This window comes from Cupressus sempervirens, chromosome 3 (assembly GCF_028749045.1).
Source record: "Cupressus sempervirens isolate cs-2001-9-10 chromosome 3, ASM2874904v1, whole genome shotgun sequence".
NCBI lineage: Eukaryota > Viridiplantae > Streptophyta > Pinopsida > Cupressales > Cupressaceae > Cupressus > Cupressus sempervirens.
The window spans coordinates 616654628-616679147 of NC_143120.1; the positions used below are offsets into that span (position 1 = coordinate 616654628).

The window sequence follows — 24520 nt, forward strand, 5'->3', positions numbered from 1 at the left end:
GCCTATTAGAAAACAAGAAAGATGATGTTTAGTTGTATGACTTGGAAGACTTTGAAAGATGCAAATGACAATTCATGTTAATACCTTTTTGATTTTTTTTGCTTGTTTGTATCTGCTTCAGTTGTTGGGGTTGTTGTTTCCATTATGATTGATCTATTATAAAGGAAATAACACAATGTTAAGACTGGTTATCTTGTAGATAATAAAATATATTGAAGCAATTGATGCTATTACCTTTTTTATTCATTTCTCTCATTGAATGTATTTACAATGACAAGATTGACCCATGTTGAAAGATTAGAAGTGCTAGGTTTTCATTTTATTGTCCCACAGAATGGATCTTTATGAAAGTTGAGGGGTGATCTGTCCAATATGCTTCTGTTGTATAGGCAGAACATATATTTCCAATTGAGTTAGTCCATATATGATCAATTAATGGTCTATTTGGAGTATGTGTTTTGTTGAGAGCAAATTGTGTGTTGTGTTGTTTCATATGTTGTATTAGTCTTCTTGTTGTTTTGTTGTCGTTAGACATGTCTAAATTAAAATCTCCTATAATGAAAAGAGTTGTTTGTTGGATTGGATAGGTAAAGATGTCAGTCATTATGGCCAAGATGTCATCTATGGGAATATTGGGGCGTATGTAAACATTAGTCACATTGTATTTGATGGCATGATGGCATAGTGTCAATGTTATGGCTTCACTATTTTGTGTTTTATGCTCTTTTGTATTCAACACTTGTAGATTGTTTGTTACAAAAGTTGTTATGCCATGTATATGATATAATGTATGGCTATTGTATTTGTGGAGGATATTTGTATGGGATGGAGGCAAGTGGACCTCTTGGAGACACAAAATATCAGAAGCCATGATGTCATAGTCATTAATAATGTCGTCTATGTGTGCTCTTAAGCTACGGGTATTTAGTGTACATAGAACTATATGTGAATCTTGCATCAAGCATGTTAGTTGATTTTCAAGTTTCCATTGTGCATTTGTTTGGAGATGAGACATCTCAGAATGAATAGTTTGTTTGACTTTTAAATGTTTTGATTGTAAAGGTTTAAGTAAATATAGTGATTGGATTTCTTTTGTTCTTGAAAGTGCTGTATATGTTAAGCCATGTTGTGTAATGCCGGTTGGGTCAAAAGCAAGGCCTGCTAATGTTAGCCCTTGAGATCGGTGTATTGTTCGAGCACATGCAAGCTGTATTGGGAACTGTTTTCTGATTTTTACTTGTCCACCAGTGAACATTTTTGGAATTGGTCTTGCTATTCGATGTATTGGGACCCAATCTGTTTGAATCTCTGTAGTATAGTATTGAGCTAATTTATTTCTTTGGCACTGACCTATTTTGGAATCATTAAATTGAATCCAAATTATGTCAATGTCTTGTTGTCTTGTGTATACTTTCAGGATTCCATCTGATCCATTAACAAGACCATCTTCTGTGTTATAGTTCCCTCCAATAATTTCAACGAGGATATTTGGTTTTAAGATTATTTGACTTGGCAAGGTTGTTGCATGGTTGTAGATGCGTGTTGCAGTATAGTTTTGGTCTAAAACGTCAATTGCATCTAATATGATGTTGTCACCAGGAATTATTGATAGCATATTCTTGTTATGTGTGTCAACATCTTGTCTTTTGAAAAAGAGGTATGGAAATGTTGGGTCAAGTGGTGCTGGGCGTAAGCAAGCATGATTGAGGTATTGTATGTCATCATTTGTATGTTTTCCTAAACGTATCCTGTTCAAAGTACCAATGAATTGACTATCATTTTGTCGTATTGCTGTGGTTAGAGAATAGCACTTTACCTTGTCTTTCCAAAAATTGTAGGGCATTCATTCTGTTCGAGATGGGCTATTGTTAAATACATCTGAGTCTAGCACTGGGAGAGCTTGGTAGAGATCACCACAAAAAATTGTGTCAATGTTGCCAAAGTATTTAGTAGGCAATTGCATAATATCACGTAATCGTTTATCAAGATACCGTAAAAATGTAGACCCTACCAAAGAGATCTCATCTATAAGAAGCACGTGTAATTGACTGTAGGTCTTTGACATTGCATCTAATGTCTCTGTGCTAAGTGGGACAAATTCTGATTTATTGAAAGGTATGTGAAAGGCCGAATGCAATGTTGATCCACCAATGTTGTATGCTGCTTTTCCTGTATATGCAGTCATTAGGCCTTTTGGTTTATCAGGATCACTATCAATTGCATTGTTGTACAGTCGAATGAGTGCTTGGTAAATAGTTGTTGCAGTAAATGTTTTTCCAGTTCCTGCTCCTCCTGTTAGGAACAAATGTATTGGAGTGTTAGGATCCTTTAACTTTTTCATGATAATGTCTTTAATGATTGTTTGTTGCTCTCTATTTAGGGATCGTCTTAACCGGTAGTATTCGTTGTTGTCCATGATTTGTGGATGTCTTGCAATTTCAAATGGTCTTGAGGACAGATTACTAACGTTTTTATTGAGTGCAGTTTGAATATCTTGTTGCATGTCATATTTTTCTTCTTCTGTGAGACGTTTTCCTATGAATCTTGTGTTTTCGATATTGTCATCAATGTCATTGACTTCAGAGATAGCTTTGTCAATGTCACCCCATGCAGAAGTTGTGGTGTAACAAAATTTTGCACGGTTTATTTCGATAATTGATTGATTTTGCAAGTATGCATTTTCCCAAGTGTTAGAGTTTTCTTTGAGGGTATCTTCACTTATTATGAATGGCCTATATAATATTAGTTGCTCTCTACAGTGGCTCTCTATGTCAATATGTTTGTTGAAGTTTATGAAATGAATTACTTTTGGTTTGGTTTTATGATCAAGCTTAGTGCCATTTTTTTTTATATTGAGAGACAAATTCTGCAAAGCAAATGTTTGAAATAATATGAGGACGTTGTAAATAGTAATCCATCATTGATTTGCACATTACATTTTCTGATTCATCGTCTTCTTGGTTTAACTCTTTCACTGATTTTAATATAAATGTTCGATCATTTTGAGCTCTTGTATCAATGAATATGCATTTTCTAGAACTGCGATTTAGGGGTAATGAAAGTGCGACATGTGCTGCTTGTTGAGATGACATTTGATGGAGGTTTAGTAAAGCATTTCCTAAGTTTGATATCATTTTTAGGGCATCTATATTTTGTTGTTGGTGGTCTTTACGGATTCTTTTGAATGCATTTGTCATCGACCTGTCGACTTTTGCCATATAGGAGCTACAATACATTGCTGCAGCATATGCATTGAGGACATATTGTGCATCTGTATTTGCTCTCCTAAGCCCTGGTATTTTTTTGGAGAAGCTATTGTTCCATATCTGTGAAGGTGTTCTTTGGAGATAAAGGGTAGGCCTATTGACTGTAGACCTCAAGGCCATTATGTAGTCATTTTCACTGACATCTATTTCTTGTAAGAAATCTGTGAATTTAAATGTATTGGGGTAAGTTGCTTTTTCAATCTTGGTATGAATTTGTGTAGCAATTAAATGCAATTTGTCATTTGCATCTTCTAATGGTTCAAGTATTGTTGTGTTCTTCATTGGTGGAAATGGAAAATTATATCTACAATGTGCCTTTTTGGATTTTTTGCATTGTTTTGTATGGTGATGCACATGTAATATTGCTATATTTGGTTCTAAATCTTTTGTATCACATGTAATATATTTGTCTACAAATTCTGTTATGCTTGTATTATTATGTCTTCCATACATGGGAGCACTATGAACCCATATAAGGAAATGGTCATGTTCATTTCCACGATTTTGAAATTCGGTTACTGAGAAATAGTCTAATATAGTTCCAAAGAAGGACTGGTCTGTCAAGATTAATGTTTTGAGTGCATTTATTCCATGTCTATAGTATCGGGTACAAGTTATTGGGTCTCTTTTGATTAATTCATGTACATTCATTTCATTTTCTGCAGTAAAGTTTTGTCTACTTGTTGAATAGTGGCAGCTATGTAGTTCTTTCAATGTTGTTTGCAATGCTGACCAGTTCTGTTCAGCACTGGTAAATGTGAGAAAGAAAGTAGGTGGTCCTAATTGTCGTATCATTGCAAAAACATTTTTCTTTAGCTGTTGTGTGTAGTCAGGAGATATTCGTATTTTTTTGAAGTCAACATAACCTATATCTGACTTTAGTATTTTCTCTAAATTTGGTTTATGCTTGACTTCTTTTGCCAATAGCTTTCTTTCTTTTAGTTGGCCCTTTCGAATTCTTATCCACATTGTCGACATTACTTGATGTATCAATATCTTAATTGTTTTGAAGAAAAGGTTGGTTGTATGGTATGCAAATCGCCTTTGTGAATGTGTCAATTCCCATAGCACTATTTTTTGGTAGCTGAAATTTTTAGTGATGTCATTATCACGTGCGTTACTGAAAAACAAAGTTGGGAAATTCATTTCTTCTGCATGTTTGTCTTGGAATATTCCAATAGGGAATTGGTCTTGGGCAGGTGCAACTTCAATCAACTTGTCTTGCATTTTGTGTATGCTAGCAGATTCCATGAACCCATGCACTAGAGTTTGACATGGTCCTTGGTCATTATCACTGTCTGACTCAATGTCAATCGTGGATAGTTCATTTTGGTTGGTAATGCTAGTATTTATTTCGATAGCTTGTTTCCAGTTATCATTTAGTTTTACATTGTGCATTTTGTATAATGTTGTTTGGGTCAATTGTTGAAGAGCTTGCATGATAACTGTTGGGCGTACCATGCCTTTCTGGAAAGCATTTTTATATTCTAGACGTCTTTTTAGGGAAACAACAATTGTTGTTGTATTAGTAGTTGATACAGGTAAAGCTTTTTGAACAATGTTTGTATCAACAAGGACATTAATGATTGAACCAGTTAGGCCTAATTGAGATCTTCTATATCCTAGCTCCCATATTTGTGCAAAAGAAATTCACAATGAAACAAGACGCTCTTCCAATTGTGTTAACATTTCAACATGTTGAATTGCATTGTTAATTCTAATATTGTGCGGTGTAGCATACTTAGGAAGGGTTGAATGTTTTAATGCAGTATTGCATTTTCAACAAATGTAATTTGTCAATGAATTGATAGGTGATTTGACTAGTTTGTGATAGGCTAGTTTTTGTTGATTCTGAAATGCTCTAATGTCTTTTTTGAAACACAACATTTGGCAAATAGTGCATGCGTATTTTGGTGTGTCTTGGATTTTTGCTTCAAATATTTGTATTGGTGATAATGTTTTCTTCCTTCGTTGAGGTGGATTTTTCCTTTTTCTACATCTTTTGGCAGCTTTTGTTGGATTTTGGAAAGGAGTGAACAATTTGTTCATATCAGTTTGATTGTTGTCTCTAATTAAATTTTTGATAGTATGAACTGATATTCTTTGATTAGTATTTTTCTTTTCAATCAATGGTAATTGTAGCTGGCAAAGGTTTTTGTGTTGTTTATGTGTTGATGCATTGTTGAATTGTTGTTGTACTTGGTCATTAGTAAAATTGAATTTTGAGCACACAAGAGGCTCAAACTATCCACACAAGGGATTATTGTCATGAAAAAGCAATGAATATGATTCTGCATGCGATGCATTATTAAAGTGCAAGTACTTCTTGCCTCGTGTTAGTGACCAAACACACACTTGTATGTTCAACCACTTTGATAACCAGTGAATGCAAAATACATCTCCCCATAGTCCAATTTCACTATTGCCTGTGGTTGGGTTTGTAGACAATTGCATTCTATGTAAGTATGATGCAACATTTGTAATTTTGTGGAGGTCATATAATGTTTGAGAGTTCAATTCAAGGTTGTATGAGTCAATAGCATCTCTTTCACCTCTTTGGAGACAACTCATGAAATATTGAATGGTTCCTTTGCGTAGTTGAATTGATGTATACTTGTTTTGGAGCAAATATTGAAAGGAGTCGAATAAACAATCTCCAACTATGTATGTAAATGAATTTAATCTATACAACCCTTCTTTCTCTAGTACAGTGTCAATGTTAAATTGCGGAAGTTCTGTTTGAGTTTCATAGTTTTCTACATCAACAATTTTTGAAATGTTTTGTTTTGGTTGGCTTTTTTGGTTATAGTTTGTAAGATGTTTGTAATTTGTCATTTTGTCCATAGATGAAACAAATCGATGGATATTTTGATTTTGTTTACAAAAATTGTTGTTAAAATAAGCAATTCAGACCTCCTATATAAAATGTAGTATGCTATAGTATTGCCTATATTGGCTATTGCCCCAATACAAGTCAGAATATGGCTCTTATGGGTGGCTTGAGGAAATATATGCCAATTATGGGGAATCACTTTTCTTTTAAAAACATTTTCTCTTTCTGTCAAAAAACTATCGCATTTTTAACAATTGATGAGCTTAAAGAACTTTCTAATGACCAGCAAAATGCCTAGGAGATGATTCCCTTCAAAACTACCAGACACCATGAAATTTCTTAGATAAATATGAATATTTTATACATAAATATATAGTTAAATATATTTTCATTGCTAAAATAATTTCACCATTTTCATTTCACATTTTAACAAAAATTGTTCACAAATTGATAAAACAAATTGATGAAGCAATCTTTCATTCTGTAAGATAAAATAAATTGATGAATATTTTCCCTGTTTAGAAAAATTGTTGTTAAAATAAGCAATCTAGATCTCTTATATAAAATTTAATTTGTTACAGTATTACAAGGAAATACGATATAGTTTTGCGTACCTATTGCACAATATTGATCTTAGTATTTTCTTTAAAATAGTGTTTCTTAAGCTGCACAAGTATAAATAAAATAATTATTAGTCATAAAGTTGATAAACGTACTATGAATCATAAGTAAAATTGAAAATAGTTCAATGCTAAATTTCAAAGTCAATGTATTTTTTTTATGAAAAATACAATGCATCGATACCTATAAATGTCTCCTTTGTTTTCAGTTTCTAAATACGATATAGTTTTGCGTACCTATTGCACAATATTGATCTTAGTATTTTCTTTAAAATAGTGTTTCTTAAGCTGCACAAGTATAAATAAAATAATTATTAGTCATAAAGTCGATAAACGTACTATGAATCATAAGTAAAATTGAAAATAGTTCAATGCTAAATTGCAAAGTCAATGTATTTTTTTATGAAAAATACAATGCATCGATACCTATAAATGTCTCCTTTGTTTTCAGTTTCTACATGCACAACAAGTAATAGTTGTGATATGTTCTTCTAAGCTTTGAAATTCATTGTATAAAATAATTTCATTTGTACATTTTGGAAAATGCAAGCATGTTTTGAGTAAATAAAAATCCAAAATTTCATGTCAAGTAATACCAAGAAGCTACTTCAGTGATTTGGCTAAAACAATTTCACCATTTCCAGTTCACATTCTAAGAAAAATACTAAGCATATAATTATAAATTAGTAAAATAATCATTTCTAATTATAACTTTTATATTAATTTAAATAAGATATTTTTTGAGAAAAGAGAAGCAAAAGAAAAAGCAATGTAAAAGTATTAACATATAAGAATATAATCGTAAGAAGAGATAATAAAAAATGACATCATTTTTAAAAATCAACACATAAATCAAAACTTTGATATTTTTAGAAACATATAAACAAATTGAATCTAAATTATTTTATAGAAGAACTAAAGGAAACTTAAAATATTTATTAATAATAAACAAAATATGATCTCCTATAATACAAAATGTAAACCTTCTTTCCAAATCAACTATAATACGAAGTGTAAATCTTTCCTTGAAAAAAAATTTACAATTTTTTTAAAAACCTAATAAAACATAGACCATTTTCAACATTTTCAATATTTATTGCCTAAGTTATATCCATCATCTTATTAAATTGTCCATAAAACTCCCACTGGTTAGACATTTCCAATTTTACCGGGCCCTAAATTTCAATATAAAATTGTTCCGTAAATTCAAAATAAAAATGTTTCTTAAATTGAAGATAAAATTGTACCCTAAAAATTTCTTACAGTATAAACATAGATTAAAAGCAAGAAAGACGGGTCCCACTCCGAACCTTTCGCATTTTAACCCAAGGAGGCAGTAGAAGATATTTTTAACATTTTTTTAACAAAATTTTAACCATTGTTTAAAATGGCGGATCTCATTTCTCTGATGGCAATGTGCATAAAACGGGGGAAATTTTGGTATCCATTAAAATTTTTAGATTTTGTACTGTGTTGTGTGTAAAATATTTTATTTTATTTTTATAAGTTTCGTAAGAGTTTTAACTTAATTTGTATAAAGCGTAAAAGTCTCTTGCAGTGAGGGCCAATGACACTAAATTCAGACAAATAAAGCTTGGCATGCAATTTCAACAAAGATTAGAACTATGGCAAATCATTTGAATGGAAATTAGAGTAAAATATTGATGAATTCAGAGTAAAAATGCAAAGAACTACAATAAACAACAAATTCTGTTGCCTTTTCCTTCCACTTTTCACAGCATGCAAACTCTATCAAAATGAAGTAGCATTCACAAAAATGATTATTGTTGTGGATTACAGGGGACCTTGAAAAGCTTTGCAAGAAGAGTAACAACAGGAACACTTAAATACAAACCCAACATGAATACGAATGTCAATATCAAAAGCCTTAAAAGATAAATTGGAAAAATTTAAGAGCCACAACATTTTCTCTCTAGCAATCTGTTAGTTTGCAGGCTATGGTAATAAGATTCAGCAATCACAAAATTTAATGCTAAAACTTGGCAGCTTAATAAAACTCATTGCAAAAAATAGAACCTTCACATTTAAATCACTTAATCAAAGAACAAAAACAACACCTCCTAACTATGCGATTAAGCAGTTTTGAAAATTCGATCAAATTTGTGAAAGTCAAAATGGGAATAGGAATTGCAATTCCAATAACAGCTATTCAGGTGGAATAACAAATGGTCATTTTAGGGTCAAGATAGGAATACAAATTCCTATTCCCAATTTTGATTTGGCGCACCCAAACCAAGGATTTGAAATTTTGGAAATTTGTTGATTCTTATTCCAATTCAATTCCAACAGCCAAATAGGCCCTTAGCAATGTATTTGGCATCCAATTCTTATTGATCAAGGACTTGTCTCCCTCTTTCGGGATCAATTTGATCAGGCCAATATTAATCTCTCTGCCTTGTGACCAATGGCTTCATCATATACCTATACCTGAGAAAGCTCCTTCCCAATGCAACTAATATTGCTCTTGTTACATGTGCAAATTCTAGAGCAGAAAGGCTGATGTAGCAGATTTGAAGTTGTGTATGATCATATTGTTTCAAGTAACAATTGACAATAGTTTGATTAAAGTAACATCTCTTGTCAAACTGATATTCATGAAAAATTTGGAGCCAGTTTAGATGCATGAACAAAGTCTCTAGACTTAGTATCAAACTATATGGGAGTGCTTTGATGGTCAACAAGGAGAAAGCTGTCTCTTTCGCTCTTGGTTTGAGTATAATAATAACATAAAGTGAAGTTGGAATCTGGAGGTCTTTCTAAATCAACTGCCTCATAAAGGCTACGGCTTTCATTCTTTAAAGAATAATCTGATTTTTCTTCCAACAACTTATAACATGTTCTTATCAAGTGCATAAAAAAATAGAATCCATCTAAAAATGCAAATTGTTTCAGATGCGGTGAGGAACTTCATGAAGTTAGAAAAAAAAAAAAAAAAAGATTATTTGAAGAGTATGAGATAATAGCCTTACTTAAGTTGTAGGCTTTATGTTGGATATATTACACCATATATGGAATGAATGCCAACCGTTTGACATTATGCCTTGCTATTATGAATTTGCTGGCTGGATGTCAGAAAACAACTGTGCACTTGTACATCATTTACTGTTATAAATTTGTTGGTTAGAAATTTTTCTAAACGAGCTATGCATTGTACACCATTTAATGTTATGAATTTGTTGGATGGAAATGTTCGTGTGACTACACCTCTCAATTCTGGAAATTTTATTGTGATAACACTTAATAATTTGAAAAAGAAGAAGAAAATATCCCAGGCTCATTTACTGTGGTTAGTAAAATACCAAACACTTGAAAATATTAAGTTAGATAAATTTCACAATGGTAGGCATTACTGAACAGCAAATAGGAGTCCCAGTTAGTAAATTTTGCTTACTAAAATAAATATATGGTTACAACTGTCTTATCAATAGATAGAAGGTTTTGCTAGCTAGCTATCTTGAACATAGGTGATGTGATTCTATATTGGAGGTACAGGGAATTCCATAAAATTAGGATCCAAAAAAAGGGAAAATATTAGTGTATCGACAATTTTTCACCGCAGTAGAAACCAAAGTTATGCTCTGTTCTTATTGTTGCTTGAGTATACGTGAGCATTAATGGTCTAGAGCTAATTGAAATATCATAAGATCTAGGCCTCATTTCCATTATTGGTTGATCCATGTCCATGATTTCCATTATTTTGATTGTTAATATTTTACCAAGCATTACCCACATTGCCATTTTGTTGAGAAGAGTGATTATTTGGGCCATCTGTTGGTGGGGCTGTGTCATCATATTTAACATTTTTCTTTGTGCCCTTGTCAACACTCCTAATCCATCTTCAAAACCAGTGGTAATATGTACTCCTCTGTCTCCTATTGTTCCTATAGGATTTTCAATTTGCCCAAACTCTGCTTGTTGGTCTAAATTCAGATTCGATCTATATCTCCGGAGGTAATAATAATGAGCTGTGGGATGCATTACATTAACCCAACAGGCTGCAAGCTCTAACTGTGCTCTGTTAACACTGTAATGCCCAAGTAAAGCCTAATATTTTTACGGTCTTGAAATTATTTGTTCTTTTTTAATCCATTAGTTCCTCTTCTGGGTTTACGTCTAAGATTAGAATCATTAGTAGTAGCAAAGTGGATGGTGATGTTTCATGTTTGACCAAAACTTGTAAAAATGTGGATAGTGTACAGTTTATCATTTGCTATCAGTTTGAGGCTTGAAAGTTATAGGCGAGAAAGGCAGGAGCATCTAAGCCCGTGGCATCCCTTCCATTTCTATACCCCAGAGCATCCCTTCCAGTTACTGTTCGAGAGCCATAAGCATTAGACGACCCAGACCCAGTTCATGCTGTTCGTGATCGCCTAAAATTATATGGGCCAATGCCTAGGGATGCGAGATATAAAGAATAAAGTTGCTTCCCTAGTCCCAGCCGAAGCCTGCATGCAGAGGCAGGCACTTTATTACCCAGCTACAAGGGCGCCGCCCGCGCCCTAAACAGATTATTCCGTGCAAAGGCCCACATGCATGCACAGGGGGCAAATCATCTGCATGCGATTACCTTATGGTTATAGCCGGAGACAACTTCTCCGAATCGTTCTTCCTCCGTTCGTCGTTTCATAGAACCCCTACCCTATAATTTTATGGGCTATAGGCGTGAGTTTGGATTCAAGTTTCTTTAGCCTGCGGGGGGGGCGTTTATACTTGGCCGATCCCATCTAGCGAAACGCGAAATCCTAAGAGAGATAGAGGACGGTCGCCCCGTTGTGCCGGAAAGATCCAAACTCAATTCCTCCTGAATTAGCTTCCGGACCAGAGAGACTACCATAGACTGGCCTCAGCAACGAAGATAGGAGACACGGGCAGCTTCCCGAACCAGGAAAAGAAGAAGGGCTACGGCGGGCGGGTGAACTTGTTTACCGCACCGGCTGGCTTTTATTTCTGGTGATTTGACCAAGATTGCCCTAGCCATTTTATGGGCCTATGAATAATCGGGTGCCGCCAATTCTTTTAGGGGGCCTACAATAATAAAGGGCTAGGCGGGCAAGGGGTGTGAAGCGACTATCTTTGCTTTAGGTGGTCCGCACCCGTAACAGAGAAAGCTGAGCAATAAATAAAAGGATAGGCACAAGCAGTATAAGAAAGGGCAGTTGAAGAAAAATTGTTCAGCTGCAGAAGGCTATTTATAAAATATTACCGCAGAATCAAAACAATTCAACAAAAAAATTAAATTATCCGCAGAAGAAGAAGAGTAAATGTTTCAGAAGTATAAAGAAGTTAAAATTAGCGGTATTTACAACAAGTCTGGATCCTCCAGAGGATTATTTACAAGCCTCCAGCCTAGACTAATTATTAATTTAAATGAAATTAACTAGAAAACGTCTCACTAGAAACAAAACATTAATTTAGCCGCAGAAAGGTAATTATAAATTTTTTCAGTAGAAACGAAACAGTTCAACTGCAAGAGGTTGAGTGAAAATAGTAAAATCTAAACAACCCAGAAATCTAAACAACTGTGCACAACAGAGCAAGCAAACAACGAGATTGCAAACAAAAACCCTTCCATAGCATATGAATTCGACTACTTACATTTAAAAATAAAAAATTATAATGCGTTAATACCTGTTCTGAATATTACAAATTTTTTGCAAACAGCCAACGGAGTCAATCCACAAACAGTCCAACGCAAGCACTGGATAGCAACAATAGCAATCACTTGAAACAGGTCACAAAAAGCAGAGTAAATAAAAAGCAAACAAGTCTCTGAAAAAAAGAGAAAGCCAACCGACCTAAACATGTTGTCAGACATTAATGGAACTCGACGCTGCCAGACGTTAATGCAACGTACATGAAATTTATTGGTCATTAAATAACCGATGTTAATGATCTGTAAAACACAACGTCCAATTTTACTCATTTTTCCAATACTGAAAATATTTTTTTCATTGCCTTTTTGTTTGAAAGCCAATGAAAATGCAAATAAATATTAGTTTTCTGATTTATTAAATGTAATGAAATTAGGAAACTTTGTAAATATATCAAATGTTTAAACATATTGAGAACCTGATTGGTGCATGATTGGTGCACTTAATAGTAAACTGCACTAAAGGAAAACAATAGTTACCTGCCGTAGGCAGGAACTAATAATCAAGAAAAGAAAGATATGTTTTATAAATTTCTAAACTAACCCAACACAATAAATGGGAAAGTATATTTTATCCTAGCTATTCCCTATTACCTAAGCGTACTAGATTTCATTCCATAAAAAAAAACAAAAAAATTCCAAGTAATTAAAGGGAGTATGTAGTCCCTCTAGGCAGCTAGGTAAGGGAATGAGTTACTTGAGAGTTTAAAGAATTATAAATATTGCCATGATTGACATGACTGAAATCCCATCCTTAGCGCCTAGTTTTGGGCATGGAAAAAAGTGAAATGTGATGATTTCAACTACCCACGCCAAGTTGAGAGGGAGACATACGTTGGAAGGAGTTTTGGAGTTGAACTTTATAAAAAAAAAAAGTGCGTTTAATGTTTACCCAATTAAGGATTTAGTGCAACAACATAAACAATCGTGGTAGAGACCTTGCCACTCACATGGAAAAGTGATGGGCACATGACTTTGCCTCCCAAGAAAGTTCGCATGGTCTATAGGAAGTGGTAAGAATTGAAGAGGAGAAGGGTGCATAGGGATTAGGAACTAGGCACAGTGGGGTAGGGGATATTAAATAGTGTTTTCTTTTTTAAAATTTTTTTTATATATTAAGGGGTTGTATATTGGGGTTTTTTTAGATTATTTAATTTATATTTGAAAATTTAGGGGATTGTATTATTATGAATATAGTGTATTTGATCACATCTTGATTTTTAGTATATTAGATAGATTTAAGGGATAATATACATTTATTATCTTAAGATATTTATTTTTTAGAATATTTTGATTTTAGATATTTAGGAGTGTAAAAGATATATATAAATTTATGTATTAATTAGATTAATTGTTTAAGGTAGTATGGAGTTAGATGATATATTTTTTTTACTTGATAATTAATTGGGCATTAATTGCAAATGTAGAAATTTTAGTTTAGTATTAAATAATAATAATTTTAGCAACAAAAATAAAAGATGTGTAGTAAAATAAAAGGTATAGGTGTTTTCAAATAATAATAGAATAATAATAATAATAATAATAATAATAATAATAATACAAAGTTGATAGTCATCACCGACATATGATGCTAGAGCTTAACAAGTATGGATGAGAGTGTAGACTAGTAAGTTTGAGTAATGCTTAATTCTATAGTAATAGTAAGATATCTAGTTAGGAGCACCTAGTTAGAAGACACTATTATGGTTGAAGTATTCCTTAGTGTTAGTTAGTATTACCCCTCCCATCTCAATGATCGAGTAAGGAACATCCTATCATCCTCGGGAAACATAACAAAGCATAAGTCATTATGTAATACTCTGTATAAAACAAAATTTAAAAGTAAATTAAGTGGTATTCCTATGTTCACATAATTTATGGAGTTGGATGTGAGATTCTAGAGGTCTTGAGAAGTAATGGGATCTTATTATTTTAACAAAATGGATTCATAAGCAAAATTTAAACTAATTACATCGACACACACACACACACACACACACACACACACACACACACACATATACATATACATATATACATATACATATATGTATATATATACATGTATATATATATATATATATGTATATATGTTAGGAACCTGTGTGTTCCTTCTGTTTATTTTGTTAGAGTAGTGTTGTTGGACGCATATGCTTTGTAAGTCGTCCCGTGAGTATATTTTATTATCCCACATGCATAGGTAGTATTACTTTTCTAGATCGTACCCAGTATATAAGAATAGGTTGAGGCCCTTGATGGGCACGGACGAATTTATTGTATTGAGCTTGCTCAAAGGAGGTTACCCCCTCGAAGTGGCCTGCGATCAGTAGATTCATTCTGAGTTCTGCTATCACTTTGTATTCTGTTATTTCGAGCATTCTCACAATATTGCTATAAGGAGGTTCTTCACATCTGGTATCAGAGCACTTTCTTGGGCTCGCTGGGTGGAAATTACATCAAATTTTTTTTTCTGTCGTGGCCTTCAGGAGCAAAAATCATGGAAGAGGAAATTGCATCCCTCAAAACCAAACTTCAAGATCTGGATGACAAAATTCTGGGTCTTAACTTTCAGCAGTCAGCCATGAGCCGAAACCATTCAGGAGATACTGGGTCCTCTTCTGGCAATTTCCGTGGACCAAAGCTTGATTTTCCACGCTTCGATGGTTCTGATCCGACTGGATGGATCTATAGGGCAGAGCAGTATTTCAGCTTGCATAATACTTTGGATAACCACAAAGTCTCCCTTGCATCTTTTCATTTGGAACATGAAGCTCTTCAATGGTTCCGTTGGTACATCAAGGCTAATGTAGGCCCAACGTGGAGCGAATTGTGCACCCTCATTTTGGAGCGCTTTGGCCCTAGTTCCTTTGATGATTTCACAGGAGCACTCACTAAACTGCGTCAGACAGGCACTGTAAGAGAATACCAGACAGAGTTTGAAAAATTAGCTAATTACACAGAGGGCTTGTCTGATGAATTCTTCCGTAGTTGTTTTGTCAGTGGTCTGAAGGATGCACTTCGCTCAGAAGTCAAAATGTTTCGACCTACTACAATAATGGAAGCCCTTGGGTTGGCTAAGTTAGCGGAAGACAAGATTAGTGCTCTACAACGCTCTAGATCTAATTTTGTTCCATTCAGAAATATAGGTTCTCACAACCCTCCCGTCATACCAGCTCCCAAAACTACTCCGATCAAGCACTTGTCTGAAACAGAGATGCGAGTCAGGCGAGACAAAGGGCTTTGTTATAATTGTGATGAGAAATGGTCTCGGGGCCATAGATGTGTTCAGCAAAAGCTCTATCTCTTGGATGTGGATTCTCCACCGGAACTGGAAGAATATGTAGATGCTCAGGAAACAGTGGATGATGAGGTTGAGCCTCACCAGCCTGAACCTCCTTCACCAGAAGCTCCACCAGAGATATCTGTCCATGCTTTGGCAGGAGTCACTACTCCACAAACCATGCGGGTCCAGGGTTTCTTCAAGAAGATCCCTCTTACTATACTCATTGATTCTGGTAGCACTCATAACTTCATTGATCCACGAATAGCCAAACAGGCTGATTGCTTTATCCATCCCTGCTCTAGCTTTGAAGTCATGATTGCCAATGGGGGCACTTTACCTTGTAAAGGGAAATGTCGCAATGTGCGTCTCTCTATTGGAGATTATAACATGCGCTCTGATATGTTTGCCTTACCCTTAGGTGGCTGTGATGTGGTTTTGGGTGCCCAATGGTTACGCACTCTTGGCCCCATTCTCTGGGATTTTGCTGAACTTTGGATGCAGTTTTCAGCCGAGGGGCACCAACACACTTTGAAAGGCTTACAACCAGGGTCTCTCAGCATCATCAGTTCACACCGTATGGAAAAACTTCTTAAGAAGAATTCACATGGTGTTATTGCTCAGCTCCATTCCATTCAGATGCAGCCATCAGCAGTCTCTAGCACTCCTGCCGATCTCCAACACATTTTGGACAAGTATTCTGGTATATTTGCTGAACCTGTGGGATTACCTCCTTCTCGTCCAGAGGACCACCGTATTCAGCTCCTTCCTGGCAGTGTTCCGCCCAACATCAGGCCCTACCGCTACCCATTTCATCAGAAGACCGAAATCGAGATACTTGTCCGTGACTTACTGAAGCAAGGTATTATTCGCCCTAGTACCAGTTCCTTTTCTTCTCCAGTTCTGCTTGTTTGCAAAAAAGATGGGTCATGGCGACTCTGCATTGATTTCCGAGCACTTAATCATCTCACTATAAAGGATAAGTTTCCCATTCCAGTTGTTGATGAACTTCTTGATGAACTTCATGGGGCTCATTTTTTCTCCAAGTTAGATCTTCGTTCTGGGTATCATCAAATTCGGGTTAATGAGGAGGATATACCTAAAACTGCCTTCCGCACACATGATGGTCACTATGAATTTTTAGTCATGCCCTTTGGCCTCACGAATGCTCCTTCAACATTTCAGGCAGTGATGAATAACATATTTCGACCATACCTCCGAAAATTCATTCTGGTCTTCTTTGATGATATCCTCATATATAGCAAAACTTGGGCTGAGCATCTCCATCATCTGGAGCTTGTCTTGCAACTTCTCTCTGATCATCAACTCTGTGCAAAACTATCTAAATGTGTGTTTGGCCAGGAGGAAGTGGAGTATCTCGGGCATATTGTTGCACACCATGGAGTGCGGGTGGATCCTACAAAAATAGATGCCATGAAAACTTGGCCGCATCCTAAAACTCTCAAGAGCCTTCGGGGTTTTTTGGGGTTGACTGGCTACTACCGCAAGTTTGTCAAAGATTACGGGAAAATTGCAGCACCATTGACAGCTCTGTTAAAAAAGGATGCCTTCTCCTGGACCCCTGTTGCTGAGACTGCATTTGAACAACTGAAACAGGCTATGTGCAGTACACCTGTTCTCGCGATGCCAGATTTTTCCAAACCCTTCACTATTGAGAGTGATGCTTGCGGCAATGGATTGGGTGCTGTTCTCCTGCAAGATGACCATCCTATTGCGTTCACTAGCAAAGCCCTCTCTGGTAAGAATCTAGCCCTCTCTACTTATGAAAAAGAAATGATGGCTATTTTGCATGCTGTACAGAAGTGGCGGCCATACCTCTTAGGGAGTCATTTTTGCATCAGAACCGATCACCAAAGTCTGAAATACTTCCTGGAACAACGGGTATCCTCTCCTACACAACAGAAATGGGTCAGCAAACTCATGGGGTATGATTATGAGATCACCTACAAGAAGGGTAAGGAGAATATTGTGGCAGATGCTCTTTCTCGCACATTTGATAATCAAGCTTCCCTTTCCGCTATTTCTATGCCCATTCCCAATTGGTTAGCGTCTGTTCAGCAGGGCTATGAGAGTGACTCTTCTTTATCTCAAATCATTCACCAGCTAGCCAATAATCCTTCTGCTATACCACATTACTCTTGGGATGGTGCTTCTCTTCGATACAAGGGTCGGCTAGTGCTTCCTCAGAACCCAGCTCTACATCAGGCTATTTTTTATGAACTCCATGCTTCTCCTTCAGCAGGGCACTCAGGCTTCCTCAAAACTTATGAGCGAGCAAGGAGAAACTTCTTTTGGAAAGGGATGAAACAGACGATTCAACAGATGGTGGCTGAATGTGATACTTGCCAACGCCACAAGGGTGAAACGACCCTCCTTCCTGGCTTGCTCGAACCATTGCCCATCCCTACACGGATTTGGACTGATATTTCTATGGATTTCATTGAAGGGCTTCCTAAATCCGGTGGCAAGACAGTGATCTTGGTTGTGGTTGATCGTCTCTCGAAATATAGTCATTTTTGTGCCCTCAGCCACCCCTATACTGCCTCCTCTATTGCACAAATCTTCATGGACCAGATATTTCGTCTTCATGGACTCCCTTCTTCCATTGTCTCTGATCGTGATGCAACTTTTACCAGTCATTTTTGGACTGAACTGTTTTAGAAAACTGGCACCAAACTGAAGATGAGTTCGGGCTATCACCCACAAACTGATGGTCAAACTGAAATTGTCAATAAATGCTTGGAAACTTATCTTCGTTGCTTCACTTCCGAACAACAACATCAGTGGGCCAAGTGGCTTCCTTTAGCTGAATGGTGGTACAATACCTCTTACCACACTGCCTCTAAAATGACTCCATATGAAGCAGTCTATGGTCAGGCACCTCCAGTGCTCCTTCCCTACACTCCCAACAGCTCACCAGTCCAGGCAGTTGACATAGTTCTCCGCAGCAGGGATCAGATTCTTCGTACCTTACAGGATAATCTTCACATGGCCCGTAATCGGATGAAACAGCAAGCAGATCAACACCGTTCTGAGCGCTCATTTCAAGTTGGGGATAGGGTTTTTCTTCGTCTACAGCCATACAAACAATCCTCCCTAAAGCTGAAAGGGCATCATAAGCTGGCCCCAAAATTTTATGGGCCTTATAAGGTTCTGCAGAAGATTGGTTCAGTTGCTTATAAACTGGAACTTCCTCCTTCTTCCCGCATTCATCCAGTCTTTCATGTTTCTTGTCTAAAGAAAGTTCTGGGTACCACTGTCAGAGCACAAACTACTCTCCCTGAAATGGATACGGAAGGATCCATTATCCTGGAGCCGGTGGCAATCATTGACCAGCGCACTCGCCAGCTTCGCTCTCGCTCCATCTCTGAGGTCTTGATTCAGTGGCATGGCATGCAACCAGAGGATGCTACCTGGGAACCCCTTCTTCAGATTCAACAACAATTTCCACACCTTAAGCTTTGAGGACAAAGCTTTTTTCTAAGGGAGAGGGGATGTTAGGAACCTGTGTGTTCCTTCTGTTTATTTTGTTAGAGTAGTGTTGTTGGACGCATATGCTTTGTAAGTCGTCCCGTGAGTATATTTTATTATCCCACATGCATAGGTAGTATTACTTTTCTAGATCGTACCCAGTATATAAGAATAGGTTGAGGCCCTTGATGGGCACGGACGAATTTATTGTATTGAGCTTGCTCAAAGGAGGTTACCCCCTCGAAGTGGCCTGCGATCAGTAGATTCATTCTGAGTTCTGCTATCACTTTGTATTCTGTTATTTCGAGCATTCTCACGATATTGCTATAAGGAGGTTCTTCACAATATATATATATATATATATGTATGTATATATATATATGTATGTATATATATATATATGTATATACATATGTATATATGTATATATGTATATATATATGTATGTATATACATATACATACATATATATATACATATATACATATATACATATATACATATACATATGTATATATATACATATGTATATGTATATACATTTGTATATGTATATACATATGTATATGTATATACATATGTATATGTATATGTATATACATATGTATATGTATATGTATATACATATACATATGTATATATATGTATATTCATACAAAAGGTATATATGCCAATGAAGACACGATTGCACCATTGCATGTAACATTGTAATTAAAATACTTGGTAGAGATTTTAATATGAAACTAGAGATATCATGTTCTTAGGACATAGGATTTAAGTCATCTACACTGTTCCACAACTAGAACTATAATGTACAATCATAATTGATTATGGATACGAACTTTATTGATGAGCATTGGAAAATAAATGACTAATCTAAAGTTATCAAGTATTAGTTGTAGGGGAAATTAGAAAATTTTGTTACTCACTCTCTAAGTCGTAATAGTTTTCCCTAAAGATAACTTAATCTCCTAATCGATCAATACATCGTTTGATATCTCTAATGTATAATCTAAATGTCACAAAAAAAAATTGTTGGTTGTGTTTGCTTCATAGATTTAGGGCATGACAGGACTAGTGAACATAAACACTTGTTAATTTTTTCTCGAACCCTGGATTGAACACCTTCCACCTCTAAATTCTATCAGGGGATTATCTAGGGAATATGTAGAAATCATCAAATCCTTTGCACAAAGTCATGGGTGCCCATGTCAAAGCACTGTTATGGCTCACCTGTATTCAACAATCAACCACAGGGATTCCAACTTGGTTTAAGAAATCCATTGCAACAACAAAAATAAAAATAAAAACACTATTTATAGACTCTAACCCTACTTCCCCCATGGTTTCAACCAATTCCACTAGTGGGTTCTTAGGTTAGAGCCATTTCTAGCCAAACAACACTAGGATCGTCACTTACAAACCAATGACCTTCAAAACCTTATCATTTTGTATACTAATAACTTGAGAGAATATTAATTAATGAAAATGAAAGCTATTTGAACACCCTACATCCTCATGGGACTTGATCACTTGTGTCAATCAACATAAGGTCGTATAGGAAAAGAAAACAACCAAATTTACACAAATGTTGTCACGATCATCTATATAGGAGTACCAAAAATATTAGTTGCAATCCAAAACTTCATCAACCTCCTCCAAACATCAAATCCATGCTTATATCCCAAGCATGGGCAGTTACAACTGGTCTAACTACATCTTGCTCCATTCTTGCAATTAAACTTTGCTAGTAACTTTTTGCATTATGAGTAGCTTGGCTCATTTTGTCAACTTAATGGTTGAGTTTGACTTCCTTGACCCTAGATAGGATATGAACGGTCCTAAAACACCCCTCAGAACCATACTACACTAAAACAACAATTTTCCATTATTTAAAGCCAAAGTAGCAACTTTTCACGTAGTGAGCACTATGGGCTCTTACAAACATGAAGTTGACTAACCTTAAATCCAATCCATTGGATCTTATTCCAACAGACACACACACAAAAATTCCTAATCCAACTCTAAAAAGCACAAAAGTATCAAAAAGGGGAGGTGGCCTACACCAGGCTTTGTTCAGAGAGAGTGGAAGGAAGGTCATTACCTTTGTTACTATCTTCTCAGGATCTAAGTCTTCAATACTCCAACTTTCAAGAATATCTTCACTTGTTGTCTAATCCTCTTCATCATCTTCATTATTGACCTCTCCATCCACATTATCAATTTCATCATCATGTATCTCCTCATCATCTTTCTTAACATCATCTATTTGCACAACCTCCTCAGTAGGCTTGTGTAAACCATAGATGTTCTTCCATGCAATTGTGTTAGACTTCACAACAGATTCAATGTCTTTTGATAGGATCAAGAATGCATTGAACTCAGGGGTCAGCTGTTGTTCATTCTTCTTCAATGATTCCTTCACTTCCTTATCAAATAGTCTCGACATAAGTTGTCTCAGGGTTTGTTCTCTGATGTCCTTGGCAATGTTTACTACATTATCCCAATGATATATCATTTCCTTCAGTAAGACATCAGGAACTTTCTTGGTTAGTTCTTCTAGAGAGAGCTTCCACTTAGCCATCTTAGCCACTAAGGCTTCTTTAACTAGCTTCTACTCTTCCTTAGTTCTTTTTTCATACTTGAGGAATTTGAAATATGCCATGCCTCCTCCATTTTTCAATCTTTCTTTGAAGGTAGGGGAAGATGTCTTCAAGACTACTTCCTCTTCTACATCTTCATCCTGTAATTTCAATTTCTTCCTAGATTTTGCAGATCTCCTTATGAAGACTATAGGAGAGGTTTTGATAGGTTTGGTTATGATGGCCTTCCCCTTTTTCTTGGGAGGCTCCTCCTCTTTAGGTTCTCCTTCCTTTATATGATTCTCTTCCTAAATGTCATCTCCTTTGCCTTCTGTCAACAAAAGAGGGGAGTTGGATGATTTGTTATCTTTTAGGATTTTCCCCACTTTCTTTCTTCCTCTCTTCAATGCTTGAAGGAGCTTGATTTCCAAAGAAATCCTAACCTTGGCTTCTTCATAAGTACCAAGATATGGTGCCTTGGGGTCCACTAGCTCATTAGCAAGAGCCTTAATTATATCCCTTGTATCATCAATGTTAACCTCATATTCTAGAGGCTTAACCCATTCCAATCTTGGCCTTATTGCATAGATATCTACTTTTTCACAATCCATAAAAAAATAGATATCTTGCTCATAGTCTTCCACTAGCTTCTTGGGAATTTTTATCTACTTTTCATTTTCTCCTTAAAAGTCCCAAAATATGCATCCATAATTCTTTCAAAATTATCACCCATTTATGCTATGAACTCATTAATTTGATACATAACTCGTGTATCCTTCTTCCATGCCATAGTTCCTTTGGAAAGAGAAAACTTTTGTATATAAAAGAATAAGCAAGTCAAAAGACATGCAAACTTGCATGGATTATTCTTCAAAACTTGGATGCTCTCCATGTTTTTGCTCAGTTGGTTTAATAACAACTCAGCAAGGTCGAAAGACAAGTTGTTCCTCACCATTTTGTATGCCAGGTCAACAGCTTCACACAGAACATTGTTCAGATAACTCGAGCTATATATCTTGTGGGAAATAACATGGATGTCGAATTTTCTCTCCATGTTAGTTACACCATTTAATTTCATCCCTCTGTCATCCCACTTGGTAAGATTCCTTTTAGCCAGTTTGACCCAACCTAGGGTTTTAGTGGCTTTTTTCCTTGTTAAGCATAGGAAATCTTGTGTTTCTATGGATCATCTTCTTTGTGATCTAAATTGGTTGATCCAACCATAAATGCATGTCATGAACTCAGCTTAGAATAAACCTAATCCACTTTACTTGAAAATCTCTCGGCATATGCAGGATATGCATTAAACCTTCTGTTTCCAAATGCTTGTGCTCGAGTTTCAAATTCCCATCCACACACAACTCATTATACATCTAGTCCATTTCTAGGGTTCCTAATTCTTGGATAGAATAGTGATAATATGACCAAATATCATGAATTCAAAGTACCTTAGGAGGAATCTGCGATTGAGCTCCAATTGGGTCAAGTTCTTTCGCAATCACCAAACTCAATTTGATTGTTGGGGCTTTACAATAGACTCCTCAAACTAATATTTTTGAATCTTTCTTTACTTTGCTTCTGGAAGATGCCATACTGCTCGATGATGCTTCAAATGTAGGAATAAACTGCGATGAAATTGTTTTGAATCGCTTGGGGGCTCTGGAATACTCTTCACTCTTAGCTCTAAAAAATTGTGGTGAAATAATAACCTTCGATTTATTCTTTTTAACAAAATTTTGTCTTTAAGTCATCATTAATGCATCGTACAATAGTTAGCTTGGTGATAGGCTATCCAACTTTACTAAATCTTCAATACTCTGAGGATACCTTAACTCAGTATGGTCTCTAAACTTGGAAGGAACTTCAAGATGGTAAGAACTTCAAACTCGGTAGAGTCTTCAACTCAGTAAGAATTTTGATCTTTCCATTTGCATCCAAGCTTAGTTAGGTCTTGCAACTCAACCATGCTCGGTAAGATCTTAAGACATAACTTGAACTACTATTCCAACTCAGTTAAATGCTGATATGGATCTTTTGCTTGCTAACTAGAACTAATGTGAGTTATCTCCTTCTGAATCATAGTTCTCCAAACTCCAATACCATATATCAGTTGCTACTAAGTTCATTAGTGTAATCGATAAAGGTTTTAGTATTAACCGAGCTCTGGTGTGTCTACCAAGTCTATCAATGACTACCAAGCTACAGTGTGTTAACAAAGCATAATGAAGGTAGTTTTGATTGAGCTTCAGTGTCAACCGAGTCTACCAAGTTCTTCAGTATTCGTTGATTCACCCAATGCTAACCAAGTTCATGCTACTCCAGAGTGATCAATGTGGACTGAGCATCGGTGTCAAATGAATGCCAGAGTTTGTCCAGTTGATATTGTTGTTGAGTGTCAGAATATCACCTGAGTTGTCTTCAGAACTTGAGTTACAAAAGTAAGTTGACTTAGTGAAGATTATTTGAATTACGTATTATAGTCGACTCAATAAGGTAATTTATTGGATTGGTATATATGTAATACATCTTATCATATCCAATGTATCATTGATGAGAGTTAAGTAAGAAGAATTATGAGTGCAAATTAAGAAGGCTACAAGAAGTATAAGGAAAAGTAGAGTCTTATCTATCACAATTAGGCGATCATTGTATTTCAAAGGAATCTTATTTAGCAAACAGAGTTACAGATCAGAGATCAACCACTGATTCATCCTAACATGTGAATTAGTCAAATCCTCTTACAAGGTGGACTTAACAGTCTTTTCTAAATCTCCTA

At 35.7% G+C, this 24520-nt stretch overlaps 1 long non-coding RNA gene across 1 annotated transcript; it reads right to left on the reverse strand.

Annotated features, from left to right (window-relative positions):
- Positions 1–5: 5 nt before the first annotated feature.
- Positions 6–12564, reverse strand: LOC149568178 (uncharacterized). Its single transcript, XR_016361661.1, has 3 exons — positions 12536–12564; positions 6957–7007; positions 6–153 (listed from the first exon to the last, which is right to left on the reverse strand). It is a non-coding gene; the product is annotated as an uncharacterized LOC149568178 (long non-coding RNA).
- Positions 12565–24520: the final 11956 nt, after the last annotated feature.